Source organism: Apium graveolens, chromosome 2 (genome assembly GCF_009905375.1).
Source record: "Apium graveolens cultivar Ventura chromosome 2, ASM990537v1, whole genome shotgun sequence".
Classification (NCBI taxonomy): domain Eukaryota; kingdom Viridiplantae; phylum Streptophyta; class Magnoliopsida; order Apiales; family Apiaceae; genus Apium; species Apium graveolens.
The window spans coordinates 158,041,525-158,058,120 of NC_133648.1; the positions used below are offsets into that span (position 1 = coordinate 158,041,525).

General features: G+C 36.5%; 1 non-coding gene across 1 annotated transcript; it reads left to right on the forward strand.

Annotated features, from left to right (window-relative positions):
- The first annotated feature begins 2,054 nt into the window (after nt 1-2,054).
- Nucleotides 2,055-2,161, forward strand: LOC141709940 (small nucleolar RNA R71). The gene has a single exon (XR_012570491.1). It is a non-coding gene; the product is annotated as a small nucleolar RNA R71 (small nucleolar RNA).
- Nucleotides 2,162-16,596: the final 14,435 nt, after the last annotated feature.

Below are 16,596 nucleotides of genomic sequence, written 5' to 3' on the forward strand. Positions count from 1 at the left end.
TACTTCCTTCCTCTAGCAGAATTTTATGCATACAATATGAAGGACTTATCCCCTTGATGTCTGCTATGGTCCATCCTATAGCCGATTTGAATTCTCTCAAAATCCTTAAGAGCTTGTCTTCCTCACTACCTGAAAGGTCAGCTGAAATAATAACATGTAACGTAGATGAATCACCTAAAAAAGCATACCTCAAGTGTTCAGGTAATGGTTTAAGCTCCAAGGTAGGTGCTTCCTCTATTGATGGTTTGAGCTTCCCTTCAGCGTTCTTGAGGTCAGAAGTACCAAGAGATTCAAATGGTATATCCAGCTTTCGCTTCCAGGGAGAAGCGTTCAGATATTGTAATTGCTCGTTGCTATCTTCATCATCACTGTCAAAATCCCCCACTAAGGCCTTTTCCAATGCATCAGACATTAGCATGTGATCGAGTTCCGAAGTAACCGCAGAATCAATCACATCCACTTTTAAGCACTCCTCATCTTCTGTAGGGAATTTCATTGCCTTGAATACATTGAAGGTCACATCCTGATCTTGGACCCGCATAGTAAGTTCCCCTTTTTGCACATCTATCAAGGTACGGCCAGTAGCCAAGAAAGGCCTCCCCAAGATTATGGGAATCTTCTTATCTTCCTCAAAATCCAGAATAACAAAATCTGCAGGAAAGAAGAGCTTATCCACCTTGACAAGCACATCCTCAACTATGCCCCTTGGGTAAGTAATGGAATGGTCAGCCAATTGTAGCGACATGTATGTGGGTTTTGGATCAGGCAGATCCAGCTTTTTAAAGATCGACAAGGGCATCAAATTAATGCTTGCTCCCAAATCACAAAGGCACTTGTCAAAAGTTAGATTGCCAATGGTGCAAGGAATGGTGAAGCTTCCTGGATCTTTCAGTTTTGGTGGTAACTTTTGTTGCAGAACCGCGCTGCATTCTTCCGTGAGAGCAACGGTTTCAAGGTCATCCAGTTTCACCTTCCTTGAAAGAATAGTCTTCATAAACTTCGCATAACTAGGCATTTGTTCCAGAGCCTCAGCGAAAGGTATATTGATGTGAAGTTTCTTGAACACCTCCAGAAACTTCCCGAACTGTCTATCCAGCTTTTGTTGCTGCAATCTCTTAGGAAAAGGTGGTGGAGGATAGAGCTATTTCTCCCCTATATTAGCCTCAGGCAGAGTGTGTTCAACAGTAGTCTTCCTTGGTTCCGCCGCTTTCTCCTTTTGCTTAGATTCTTCATCTCTAACTTCAGCTTCGACTTCTTTTGCCTTTTCGGCATCAGCTACTTTTCCAGACCTTAAGGTAATAGCCTTGACTTGCTCTTTAGCTTCCTTCCTGCCTGGTACTTCCGTGTCACTGGGAAGAGTGCCAGGTTGACGATTGAGCACTGCATTGGTTAATTGACCGATTTGATTTTCCAAGGTCTTGATAGAAACTGCCTGAGTCTTGCACAACAGCTTAAGTTCCTCAAAATCAGCACTAGTAGGTGCAGCTGCACTTCCCTGTTGAGGATATGATTGCCTTGTAGCATACTGCTGTGGTTGCTGGAATCCAGGTGGGTTAAACTGTTTACTCACTCCTTGCTGATATGGTGGCTGAATAGCATTCTGATTATTCCCCCAGCTGAAATTTGGATGATTTCTGTTGTTAGGATGATAGGTCGCTGGCACAGGCTGCTGTTGTCGCTGATAATTATTCACATACTGAACAGATTCGTTGACAAGAGAACACTGATCCGTAGCATGAGAACCTACACAAAGCTCACAAACCATAGCTATTTGATTAACTCCATACGTAGCCAAAGAATCAACCTTCATTGATAGCGCTTGGAGCTGGGCTGCAATAGCGGTGGCTGCATCAACTTCTAGAATACCTGCTACCTTGCTTGACGTCATCCTCTGAGTTGGGTTTTGATGCTCATTTGCAGCCATCGTCTCGATAAGATTATACGCCTCAGTATAGCTTTTATCCCATAAGGCGCCTCCAGCTGCTGCATCGAGCATGGGCCGAGATTGGGCCCCCAAACCATTATAAAAACCAGTGATTACCATCCAATCCAGCATTCCATGATGTGTACATTTTCTCAACATTTCCTTGTAGCGTTCCCAAGCCTCGCACATAGATTCTGTAGGTTGCTGCGCAAACTGAGTAAGAGCACTCCTCATAGCAGCAGTCTTTGCCATTGGATAAAACTTCACCAGAAACTTTTGTGCAAGATCTTGCCACGTAGTGATTGACCCAGCTGGTTCAGAATGTAACCAGTCTTTAGCCTTATTCCTCAGTGAGAATGGGAAAAGCCTCAACTTGATAGCCTCATCAGTCACGCCATTATACTTAAAAGTGCTGCAGATCTCGACAAAATTCCTTATGTGCATGTTGGGGTCTTCAGTTGCCGCTCCTCCAAAAGAAACAGAATTCTGCACCATCTGAATAGTGCCCGGCTTGATTTCAAAGGTGTTAGCTTGAATAGCCGGATGAAGGATGCTTGACTGAATATTATCAATTTTAGGCCGAGAAAAATCCATAAGAGCTGGATCAGCTTGAACAATACGATCTCCCATATTTACTGGTTCTTTCTGCTCAGTTCATGAATCCGAATCCTCAAAATCTAACTTCTCCGGTATATCAAGAACTTCGTCTTTCTCCTCAGCTGTATCTAAGGTCCTCTTGCGAGCACGAGAACGAGTTTGCATAAACGCTTGCTAAAGTACCTGAAATACCACCGAAAAGAGTAATTAACTACTACGTCCTAATCACTGAGTCCTAATGACCAATGATGGTAAGTACATAAACTAAACAAATACGCCGAGTCCCCGGCAGCGGCGCCAAAAACTTGTTAGGGCGAAATCACGCACTAATATTCACGCAAGTATACGCGTTCGCAAGTAATATAGAATACTTTCTACTTCGTTCCCTCAGAGACTCAAACTAATTTATTGTCTAATTTAACTCACTCACCAATGTATGACTACTTCTCAATGTTAAGATAATAACACTTAAAATTGTTTATTAAATATTAACTATAATTAACTACTTAATTAACCACTTAACTAACACTTCAATTTATCAATAATAAAACACTCATGAGATCACAACTTCATTATTACTTCCTTCTATAGCCATTGTTATTACCTTTAGCATGTGACAGTGATGATATTAATCGAATAACACGAAACTGATAAAAGCCAACTTTCATTGTACTAATACCATTCTACCAAACATCCACAATTAAGATAGAAGTTGAATAGTCATCAATTATGTTGAGTTCCTATATGTCTACAGAAATTGACAACACAACGATCTAAGCACAAGTTATTCCTTTTTGATTACATAGGGCAAATAAAACTGTTAGAGTTACCCACTAATCATGCACAACGTACATGAACCTATGCTAGCATGGCAAGTTCTAAATCTCAAGATCCACCGTCGCTTCACAAGAGATTAACACCCTATCTTATATGTTCGCGACGCACATAAGACGAATACGCACAACCAATACTAGATATCATGCAATCATCACATACTAAAGTATTAAACAATTAACTAAAGAATTTCATAATAAATCCGTTGCAACCCCATGATCACGATTAGCCCATAATAGAACTTATCACCATCATGGGTTCATATGAAATCATGATAAACAACACAAGAAAATAATAACTAAACTGATTATATTAAAACAGAGTACGTCACAAGAGTAAATAAGTCAAAGCAAGAAAACTAGCATCCAACGTTACAACGAAACAAGAATCACAAGAATATATGCTTCCTCTTCGTTGCTGTGTGCTAAATCGGTCTTCTTCCTTATCTCCTTCGCTTCTTGCAAAACACAATCTAAAACATAATCTCCTCTTAATACTCTTAATACTCTTAATACTCTCAATACTCTGTGAAAAACGTCTCCAATCTACCTATATAATAGTCCCATAAAACTCAGATTACATAGAAGTTGGAAGCCAAACAGAAGTAGAAGTCTAAAATAATATATCTTTTCCCCCGACCCTGCGCGGCCGCTCAGCATTTCTGCGCGGGCGCGCAAGGCTGCTGCGCGGCCGCTCAGCATTGCTGCGCGGGTGCGCAGGACCCTACTGGAAAAATTCCAGGTTTGCTCCGTTTCTTCGCCGTAATCTGCCCGTTCTTTTCCTCTCTCAATGGTGAATACATGCCAAGGCTTATTCTTGATGATTCCTCCTCCGAAATGCAACTAATACCCTGAAATGCATAAACACTAGAAAAATGCATCAAATACACAAAATACTTGATTTCAAGACACCAATTTAAGCCATTGTAAGACGTTCTAAGTGGTATAAAATGCCACTTATCATGCACCCTGATACATTGATTCAAATCTTGTAATAACCTCGATAGAAACTTTATCTTGATACCTAAAAGCCAGTTATTCCTTAAAGTCGTTAATGATTGTTTGATAACCCTATTCTTACCCTAACACATGATACCCTGTTATACTTCGAATTAATGCTCACCTTCTATGTATTTTAATACCTATACCTTAGCTGGAACCATTAGCTTAAGCCTAATAAGGCTTTGTTCTTTCATATTATCCGATAGCCTTGCTAAATCTCCTTGTCCAAGTCCTTGTAAATAGAAACCTTTCAATTACCCTGATAGAGGAATGTCTAGTGGATTATGGCCCTGAGATTTAGTGATCATATTTCATGTGTTTCAAAGTTGATCTATAATCCCTTGATAAAGATGTTTACTGTTTAAGAAATTTATTATCAACCGGCATCAGTTTTTGAAAAGATTAAAAATTTGGATTTTTAGTCCCAAAGGGGGATAAATGTTTTCTTTAAATGGTGGATCTGGACTGAGACGCAAGTCCTGAAGGGTTTTTAGCACATAAACACAGCGAAAATGTAAATTTAATCTTAAAAAAATGAAACCCTCCACAGGATCCATGCGAAAAATAATATTTAATTCGTAGTTCAGTATGTTTACCTTAAGAAGCTTTACGTTAATGGAAGATGGTGGTCTTTAATAGCAATCCAAGAATGATGAACGGAGATGTTTAGCAGCTGTTCCTCAAGTGTGAAGCACTCCACCGGTATCCACCAAGAAAATGATGTAATGAAGGAGGAGGAGATGGAGAGAATTAGGGTTTTGTAAATCTTTTTGGTTGAGGCAAAAATAGGGTTTATAATAGTATATTTATAGGCAAAATTTTCAGCTGAAAGTTTTCCCATAAAATATTATTATTATTAACCCTTTATTATTCTCAATAATAATTAAAACACATTTTAATTATTAATCATTTTTCTAAACTCTTTAGAAATAATTCTCTCACTTGATTTAATTTCCAAAAATTAAATTCTTAATTAATAATATTAAGAACCTTTTCTTAATTAATTTATAATTAATTAAATCTCATTTAATCAATTATTAAATTTGCCAATTAATTATTTATTTCATAAATAAATAATTATCAGCCATTATTAATTAATTCCTCCACCATTAAATCATTCTCTTTTATGGTGTGTCCCTGTAGGTTCAATATTAAGCCGGTAATAGAAATAAATAATAATAAAACTATTTTATCATTATTTATATAAATTCTCTAATTCATTAAATATGATTAATTAATTAATCATATTTATTCTACATCGTGAGGGATACTTCTCAGCATATCGCGACTATCCGGATAATACGAATTCACTGCTTAGAATACCAAGAACCTATTCAGTGAGTAGTTACCGTAGAATTAATTCCTTCTACCCTGCAATGTCACGATTAAATACAAGGCATGGAACTTGTGTCAAGCCTATCTTATTTAATCACTTGCTTTCCCATTCACTATGCTTAGTTCTATTTAATGTAAATTAGAAACTCCTTTCTAATTTCATTCACTCTGGCCAGAGATTCCTTAACTAACATAAGTGGATCAGCATTGAACATTCTCTTCCTACACTGGAAGGGTTAGATCCTTTATTGATCATACACTATCTTCGTGTACAAATTCCTATACCCAGTAGAGCCCTTATAATTGTCCCTTGAGACTAAGAACTAAACCAAAGCATAGTTCAGTGTACACAAGATGACTATGATGACCTCAAGTCTAAGGATACTTGTACAACTATCACTATGTGAACAACTGCTGACACGTGAGTGAACTCCATCCATTGTTCAGCTGTGTGAGTCATGTTTAGTGAACTTATTCTATAATAAGCACCTACATACTAGCTATAGTGTCACCACACAAATGTTTATGAGAACATACATCCTTAATAATGAAGCAAGCATAGTATGTACCCATCTTTGCGGATTATTAATTACCAGCTAGTAATCCTACGACCAGGAACTATTTAAGTTTAGAGTTATCATCTTTTAGGTATCATTATTATGATCTCATCACAATCCATAAAAAGCTTTACTCTAAAATGTGGTATATCTTATTTAAACATTTAAATAAATAGAGCCCGCAATAAAAACAAAACAAGCCTTTTATTAATATCAATGAAATCAAAATAGATTACATAAAAGTTATTCCTAAATCCTCATACATGATTAGACTTAGGACATATCTCTTTTAATCTCCCACTTGTACTAAAGCCAATCACTCTGGTATCTAATACCCATCTTGTCTTTATGACGATCAAAGTGACACTGAGAAATTGGCTTTGTGAATGGGTCTGCTACATTGTTATGTGTGTCAACTCTCTCGACGTTGACATCTCCTCTTTCAACAATCTGAATTGCACCACCATTCAGAGTAAACACGTACCCTGACATGGATTTGCTATCACTTTCTGATTGAAAACTAGAGTCAGTATAACCCTCTATTTTCAACTCAGATTCACCACCAAAAACAAGAAAAATGTCCAAAGTCCTTCGCAAGTACCTAAGGATGTTTTTCACTGCTTTCCAGTGGTCTTCACCTGGATTGGACTGATATCTGCTCGTCACACTAATTGAATAAGCAACATCAGGCCTTGTACACAACATCGCGTACATGATAGATCATATTGCTGAAGCATAAGGAATCTTACTCATACACTCTCTTTCCTCAGGTGTCTTAGGAGACATTTTTTCGGAAAGGGACACTCCATGGCTCATCGGTATGAGACCTCTTTTGAAGTTTTCCATGCTAAACCTTTTAAGCACTTTCTGGATGTATGTACCCTGGGTAAGACCTATCATTCTTTTAGATCTATCTCTATAGATCTTCATACCGAGAATGTAGGATGCTTCTCCCAAGTCCTTCATGGTGAAGTTCTTTGATAGCCATACTTTGACTAATTGTAGCATCGGTATATCATTTCCTATAAGAAGTATGTCATCCACATACAATACAAGAAATGTTACCGCACTCCCACTAACCTTCTTGTAGACACATGGTTAATCTATGTTTTTGATATTGATAAAACCAAACTCTTTGGTTGTCTCATCAAAACAGATGTTCCATCTACGAGAAGCTTGCCTTAAACCATATATAGTTCGCAGCAGCTTACACACTAGGTGTTCATTTCCCTTGGAAAGAAAACCCTCTGGCTGTGTCATATATACTTCCTCCTCAAGTTCCCCATTGACGAAGCTCGTTTTCACGTCCATTTGCCAGATCTCATAGTCGTAGTAGGCAGCAATCGCAAGCAAAATCCGAATTGATTTTAACAGGGCTACAGGAGAAAAGGTTTCATCAAAGTCAATCCCTTGCCTTTGTTTGAATCCTTTTGCCATGAGCCTGGCCTTATAGGTCTCCACCTGGCCATCTGCTCCAATCTTTCTTTTGTATACCCACTTGCACCCAATAGGCTTAACACCTTCAGGCGCCTCAACCAGAGTCCATACTTGGTTGGTATACATAGATTCCATTTCGGATTTCATGGCACTATGCCATTTCTCTGAGTCAACACTACTCATAGCCTCATTATAGGTCACAGGGTTGTCATCATCAATGATTGACAACTCATTGTCATTCTCAATGACAAGGCCATAATACCTCTCAGGTTGGCGAGACACTCTCCCTGTCCTACGAATGGGCTATTCCACAGAAGGTTGTTCAGTCTAAACAGGTGTTTCCATTTGATCCGTAGTAGTTTGTGCTTTTTGAACTTCATAAAGTTCAATTTTGCTCCCACTATTTCCTTCAAGGATAAACTCCTTTTCCAAGAAGGTAGCATGTCTGGAGACAAACACCCGATGATCGGTGTAAAAGTAATACCCCAAAGTCTCTTTAGGATATCCCAAAAAATTACATTTTACGAATCGAGATTCCAGCTTATATTGGTCAACTTTCTTGACATAAGCTGGACATCCCCAAATCTTAACGTGTTTAAGACTCGGTTTCCTTTCTTTCCATATCTCATATGCTGTTTGAGGAACAGATTTGGAAGGCAACTTATTCAGTAAATTTGCTGAGGTTTCCAATGCATAACCCCATAGGAATACTGGAAGATTTACATAGCTCATCAAGGACCGAACCATTTCTAACAAAGTTCGATTTCTCCTTACAGATACCCCATTTAACTGTGGAGTATATAGAGGAGTCCACTGGGAGAGTATACCATTTTCTTTGAGATAATCTAGAAACTCTCCATTCAAATATTCACCACCTCGATTTGATCGAAGAGTTATAATACTGTGTTTGGTTTGTTTCTCCACTTCATGTTTATATTCTTTGAACTTTTCAAAGGTTTCAGACTTGTGTTTCATCAAATACACATATCCGAATCTAGATCTATCATCTATGAAAGTAATGAAGTACGAAAATCCACCCATGGCTTGCGTAGACATTGGTCCATATACATCTGTGTGTACCAATCCTAGCAAATCTGCAGCCCTCTCTCCATGTCCACTAAAGGGAGATTTGGTCATTTTACCCAATAGACAAGACTCGCATGTAGGATATGATTCAAAATCAAAGGGGTCAAGTAACCCTTCCTTATGCAATGTCCGCAGTCTATTTTCACTAATATGACCTAGCCTACAGTGCCATAAATAGGTCAGATTTTCATCATCTCATTTTCTTTTATTAGTTTGTTCAATCTGAAGTAAATGATGCTCTACGTCACATACATACAGACCATTATTTAAAATGCCACGTCCAAAAAGAACATTATCTCTAAGGATAGAACATTCATTATTCTTAATAATAAATGAAAAACCATTCACATCCAACATAGGAATAGAAACAATATTCCTCACAATAGAGGGAACGTAATAACAATTATTCAAAATAATAGTCTTGCCCATAGGCATATGTAAACTAAATGATCCTACAGATATGGCCGCAACCCTTGCTCCATTGCCCATACGTAGAATCACCTCATCTTTTTCAAGAGTCCTACTTCCCTTTAGTCCTTGCAACGAATTGCAAATATGAGAACCACAGGCGGTATCTAATACCCAATTAGAAATTTGAGCTAGTGACATATTAACTTCGATCATGAACATGCCTGAATCAGAAGCGGTAGTCTTACTACCCTTCTTCTTCTTTTTCAATTTTGCGAGGTAAACCTTGCAGTTCCTCTTCCAGTGCCCCAACTTGTTACAGTGAAAACAAACAGCTAAATTAGGACCAGTCAACTTGTGAGCATCTAGTATGCTCCGGAATGATAGTGCAGAAGACATGACGAATAAAGTAAATCTGTAAATGATAAACACATAACAACACTTAGCAAATATTCAATTTCATTTCAAAACACTATATGAATCGGGTCTTTATTCATAAGTGTCTCCCACTAGTTTATCTAATTTTTTCAACCCCCTAAGTGAAAATTAAGCATTCATAAGGCTAGTGGGAATAGGGATCCTACATTCCATCACACAACCTCGGCTATGGCACGAAACGTCATATGATGTTCAATAGGCAGACAACTCTTGTCAATTACATCTTATGTTATTCCCTAATATAAGTTTATCCTCTTGAATAATTGAGTCACGGCTGTGGCATGATAAACTCAATATTCTAAGTCAAGTCTAACCCAACATTTCGTACAATTGAATCAGTCTCGAACGGCCCACGGCTGTAGCACGTACCGACCTTTAGATTCTAATTCAATGTACACATCTCTATGTAATAGACAAGTATTTCATATTTCGAAATCAAAGTCCTCGACTATAGCACGAAACGACAATGATTTAAAAATAAGAACCACTTTCTACCATGTTGGAAGGCTATGACCGACACAAGCCCGTTGTGTCATTGGCCAATTACTACTTGATATTATTTAATTTTAGAGGGATTATATTACGTTACAATCATAATCATATTATAAAGAGATTCTTCCTTTTAAATTAAATATTTCAAATCAATAATCGATAATCAGACGATTCCCAGATCGGGTGGAGCATTTTTAAGAGGCGTCACTAAATAACCCTTTCTTACAGATAGAAATCTGTTGTTGACAGAATCATCCTTTCTCTCAATATTGAAAATTCATATTCAATTACGTGTTTCATAAACACAAGAATCTCATGATCGTATTCATAATATTTATTGTTAAGGCAAGAAACGATTCCTATTCTAGATTTTCTAGAGCACGCCTTATATTGATTTAAGTTCACCTAAATCTATCATCGCATGGTAAACATAGGCATATATCTCATACATAAAATTAAATAAACAAGTAAATGTAAAGTGCAATAAAGTAAATGTGTTTGGTTATGGCCCCATCCTATGTGATCTTTAGCTCATGATAAAGATCAAGGTCAATCTAATATGGTGATGGAAATAAATACAACTACTTATTACATAAGTCTTCTTCTTTGTTTAGTCCCAAAGGGGGATAAATGTTTTCTTTAAATGGTGGATCTGGACTGAAACGCAAGTCCTGAAGGGTTTTTAGCACATAAACGCAGCAAAAACGTAAATTTAATCTTAAAAAAAACAAAACCCTCCGCAGGATCCATGCGAAAAATAATATTTAATTTGTAGTTCAGTATGTTTACCTTAAGAAGCTTTACGTTAATGGAAGATGGAGGTCTTTAATAGCGATCCAAGAATGATGTACGGAGAACCTTAGCAGCTGCTCCTCAAGTGTGAAGCACTCCACCGGTATCCACCAAGAAAACGATGTAATGAAGGAGGAGGAGATGGAGAGAATTAGGGTTATGTAAATCTTTTTGGTTGAGGCAAAAATAGGGTTTATAATAGTATATTTATAGGCAAAATTTTCAGTTGAAAATTTTCCCATAAAATATTATTATTATTAACCCTTTATTATTCTCACTAATAATTAAAACACCTTTTAATTATTAATCCTTTTTCTAAACTCTTTAAAAATAATTCTCTCATTTGATTTAATTTCCAGAAATTAAATTCTTAATTAATAATATTAAGAACCTTTTCTTAATTAATTTATAATCAATTAAATCTCATTTAATCAATTATTAAATTTACCAATTAATTATTTATTTCATAAATAAATAATTATCAGCCATTATTAATTAATTCCTCCACCATTAAATCATTCTCTTTTATGGTGTGACCCTGTATGTTCAATATTAAGCCGGTAGTAGAAATAAATAATAATAAAACTATTTTATCATTATTTATATAAATTCTCTAATTCATTAAATATGATTAATTAATTAGTCATATTTATTCTACATCGTGAGGGATACTTCTCAGCATATCGCGACTATCCGGATAATACGAATTCACTGCTTAGAATACCAAGAACCTATTCAGTGAGTAGTTACCGTTGAATTAATTCCTTCTACCCTCCAATGTCACGATTAAATACAAGGCATGGAACTTGTGTCAAGCCTATCTTATTTAATCACTTGCTTTCCCATTCACTATGCTTAGTTCTATTTAATGTAAATTAGAAACTCCTTTCTAATTTCATTCACTCTGGCCAGAGATTCCTGAACTAACATAAGTGGATCAGCATTGAACATTCTCTTCCTACACTGGAAGGGGTAGATCCTTTATTGATCATACACTATCTTCGTGTACAAATTCCTATACCCAGTAGAGCCCTTATAATTATCCCTTGAGACTAAGAACTAAACCAAAGCATAGTTCAGTGTACACAAGATGACTATGATGACCTCAAGTCTAAGGATACTTGTACAACTATCACTATGTGAACAACTGCTGACACGTGAGTGAACTCCATCAGTTGTTCAGCTGTGTGAGTCATGTTCAGTGAACTTATTCTATAATAAGCACCTACATACTTGCTATAGTGTGACCACACAAATGTTTATGAGAACAGACATCCTTCATAATGAAGCAAGCATAGTATGTACCGATCTTTATGGATTATTAATTACCAGTTAGTAATCCTACAACCATGAATTATTTAAGTTTAGAGTTATCATCTTTTAGGTCTCATTATTATGATCTCATCACAATCCATAAAAAGCTTTACTCTAAACTGTGGTATATCTTATTTAAACATTTAAATAGATAGAGTCCGCAATAAAAACAAAACAAGCCTTTTATTAATATCAATGAAATCAAAACAGATTACATAAAAGTTATTCCTAAATTCTCATACATGATTGGACTTAGGACATATCTCTTTCAATTCCTTTCCACACTTAAATTGTAGGCTTAAAAGTTGCCTCGGGATCCCATTAATGTTTTAGAACCCAGCGAGGTTCGGGATTACTTCGCGGCTGATCACCGGCTGTAATCCGTAGCGTCATAAAATGGTTTTTGATTAAGCAATGATTTTGGAAATGTTTTGATATAAACAAAAGATACCATCACCCAAAAGTTCATCTCTTATTATTATTAGCTCTATCTTCACATTGTTATTCTTTTAAATATATCTCAATTTATGTTTTGTACCGTATTGTTTAGCACTTGTTGAGCATTTGGCTAACTACTTGCTTTGACCCTGATATTACAACTAGCAGATATGGTTAGATTCAAGCAGACCGCGCGTAAGACATTTTGATGCCGATGCGTATGTTCGAGCTCAGGTAGAATAAGAGATAGTTTTGTGTGAGGACTCGATATTAAAACCAGTTGTAATAGTTAGTAGTGTTGGGTTGTTCCAAACCCTAAACTGTAAGATCTTGGAGTCAGTTGTATTTACTTTCTTCTAAATATTGTAATAGTTTTATATTATATATTGTTAAGTTGGGGGTGTGATAGATGAAGCATTTTGTAACTCGACAGATGTTGAGTCATGTACTTCATTAGTTGTAGATTTTTCTGCATTATCCTTATTCACTGTTTCTTGATCACTTTCATCACTAACCCTCTCCACATTATCAAACTTGAGGCTTTCATGGAAATCTCCATCTTGCAGTCCTTCAATCTTTTTGTCATCAAACACAACATGTATTGATTCCATAACAATGTTGGTTCTTAGATTGTAGACCCTATATTCCTTTCCTACAACATTTTCAACAAAAATTCCTTCATCTGCTTTAGCATCAAACTTCCCATGTAATTCAGTTTGATTTCTCAAGATAAAATATTTGCAGCCAAAGACATGAAGAAAATTTAGAGTTGGTTTCTTGTTCTTGAACAATTGGTAGGGTGTCATACATTTTGCTTGATTAATCAAAAATATTCTGAGTGTAGCAGGCAGTATTCACAGCTTCAACCCAAAAATATGTTGGTAACTTTGATTCTTCAAGCATTGTCCTTGTAGCTTCAATAAGAGATCTGTTCTTTCTTTCCACTACTCCATTTTGTTGTGGAGTTCTTGCTGCAAAAAACTCATAAATTATCCCATTTTCTTCACAAAATGATCTCATCACAGAATTCTTGAACTCAGTTTCATTGTCACTCCTGATTCTCCTTACTTTAAAATCAGGATGATTGTTGACTTGCCTTATGTGATTGATGATGATTTCACTATCCTCATCTTTTGACTTTAGGAAATATGTCCAAGAGAACTTTGAGAAATTATCTACAATTCTAGGCAAAATCGTTTTCTTGAAATGGACAACACATTGACTGGTCCAAATAAATCCATGTGAAGCAATTGTAAAGGTTCTTCAATTGTTGAATCAAGCTTCTTTCTAAATGATGCTTTGATCTGCCTTCCTTTCTAGCAGGCATCATACAATCCATCCTTAGAAAACTCTACTTGAAGAATGCCTCTAACCAGTTCTTTCTTGACAAGCTCATTCATGATCTTGAAGTTTAGATGGGACACCTTCTTGTGCCACAACCACCTTTCATCTTGACTTGCTTTACTGAGAAGACAAATGATAGATTCTGCATTAGATGAGTTAAAGTCAGCTAAGTACATATTTCCTTTTCTCACTCCAGTGAGAACCACTTTGTTGCTTCTTTTATTTGTCACAACACAGGCTTCTGAGTTGAAGGTTACTAAATTGCCCTTATCACAAAGCTGGCTGATGCTCAACAAATTATGCTTGAGACCATCCACTAGGGCAACCTCTTGAATGATGACATTGTCTTTTGAAATCAAGCCATATCCCACAGTATAACCCTTGCTGTCATCTCCAAAAGTAATACTTAGGCCAGCTCTCTCCTTGAACTCTATGAGCAGGGTAGAATCTCCAATCATGTGCCTTGAACAACCACTATCCAGGTAACAAAGATTCTTTCTGTTTCCCTGATTACTTGAAGAACTTGTTTCTGTTTCATCAGACTTGGCCATCAGGGCTAGATTGACATAGCTTATATTTTTATCTTCATCCAATCCATCAGCTGCCCAGTCATTTTCCAGTGTAATGAAAGCCCTTTCCTTTTGCTTGAGCAACTCAAAATATTTCTGTTTGTAATCAACAGGCTCAAACTTCTTTTTGCTGGAATCTGACTTTCTACACTCACTGGAAAAATGCCCTGCCAAGCCATATTTGAAATATTTGAATTTGGATTTATCCACCATGTTTCTACTTAGCTTGGCTACTCCAAAGTTCTTTTTGAACTTGAGCTTGGCAAATCTTCTGGAAAGGAATGCTAAATGCTCATCAATATCATCCATGTCATCTTGGCTCAAATGATCTTCATTTTCAGCTACCAGCCCCTTGCCCTTGTTCTCACAGACCTTTGAAGTAGACTCAACAGCTTCTACCTTCATCTCTTTCTCTTTCTCTAACTCAGCAACTAGTGCTATGGATCCTCCTTTCTTCCTTCCTTTCTCCATCCTTGTTGGGAATACGTTGTGAACTTGATGATTACATTAACAAAACACCTTAGTAGATTTAACTTAGTGAAAAATGTAGCACTCGACGGATGATCAAATATAGTCCCGACAGATGACTCAAATATAGTCCCGACGGATGATGATAAGTATTGTAACTCATTTCTGCAAACAACTTTGTATAGATTCTGTAGTATCATATACGTCATGTTGACTCTTATTAGATATGCAGAATAGGTTGATTAATTGTAAATATAACATGTCTTGTAATTCTGCATAAGTGAAATGAAGTCAAGTGTCAAATAGCTACCCGACGGATGATCAACAAACCTACCCGACAGATGACAAGCATGTACCCGACGGATCATCAATTCAAATGTTTGTTGACAGTGACAACACAGTCACATGCGTTGGGTGTTTGCAAAAGGAATGTGGCAGCCTGTTTAACAGGAAATGAAGAACAAAGAAGCATTACCATTTTCATGCAAGTTAAGAAGATTTTCAAAGGTGCTGGAATAGAGTAGTGAAGCAGCATGGAGTTTGACTTGATAGTTTTGTTTTATTATCCTGTCTTATTACCATGTAAACTTGGTGTTATATAAACCAAGTGTAGCTAGTAGAACAAATAACTAAGCAAACACTTTTAGAAGAGAAATAGAAAAAGCTGTAACTGTTAAGAATTTCTCTGTAGTTTGTTTGTTCACTTGTAAAGCAGCTGTGAGACAATTTGTTCTTCATAGAGTTCTTAATTCGATATATATATATATATATATATATATATATATATATATATATATATATACCTCATGCCAACTTCCAAGTCTATGGATGTCAAAAGTGCCTTTCTAAATGGAGATTTGGGAGATGAAGTCTATGTCAGTCAACCTCCTGGTTTTAAAGATCCAAATCTACCTGATCATGTATAATATCTTTTGAAAGCACTCTATGGATTGAAGCAAGCACCTAGAGCCTGGTATGGCACTTTGTCAAAGTTTCTTTTAGAGAATCACTTCACTAGAGGTACTGTAGACAAAACTTTATTCTTTAGAAATGTTAATGGCTCTAGCATACTTGTTCAAATTTATGTAGATGACATTATTTTTGGCTCTACGGATGAAAAACTCTGCAAAAAGTTTTCCAAATTGATGCAAAGTAAGTATGAAATGAGCATGATGGGAGAACTAACTTACTTTATTGGTTTACAAGTTAAGCATGATGGGAGAACTAACTTACTTTATTGGTTTACAAGTTAAGCAAGTTAGTGATGGAATATTCATTAGTCAAACTAAATACATTCATGATCTTTTACAGAAGTTTGATCTAATGGATTGCACATCTGTAAAAACTCACATGGCCACTGCAACTAAGCTTAAATTCAACACTACTGAAAAGTCTGTGGATATTTCAAGTTACAGGGGCATGGTTGGTTCACTTCTGTACTTAACGGCTAGTAGGCCAGATATAATATTTGCTACTTGTCTTTGTGCTAGATTTCAGGCTGATCCTAGAGAATCTCACTTAATTGCTATTAAGAGAATTTTCAGATATCTCAAAGGTAAACA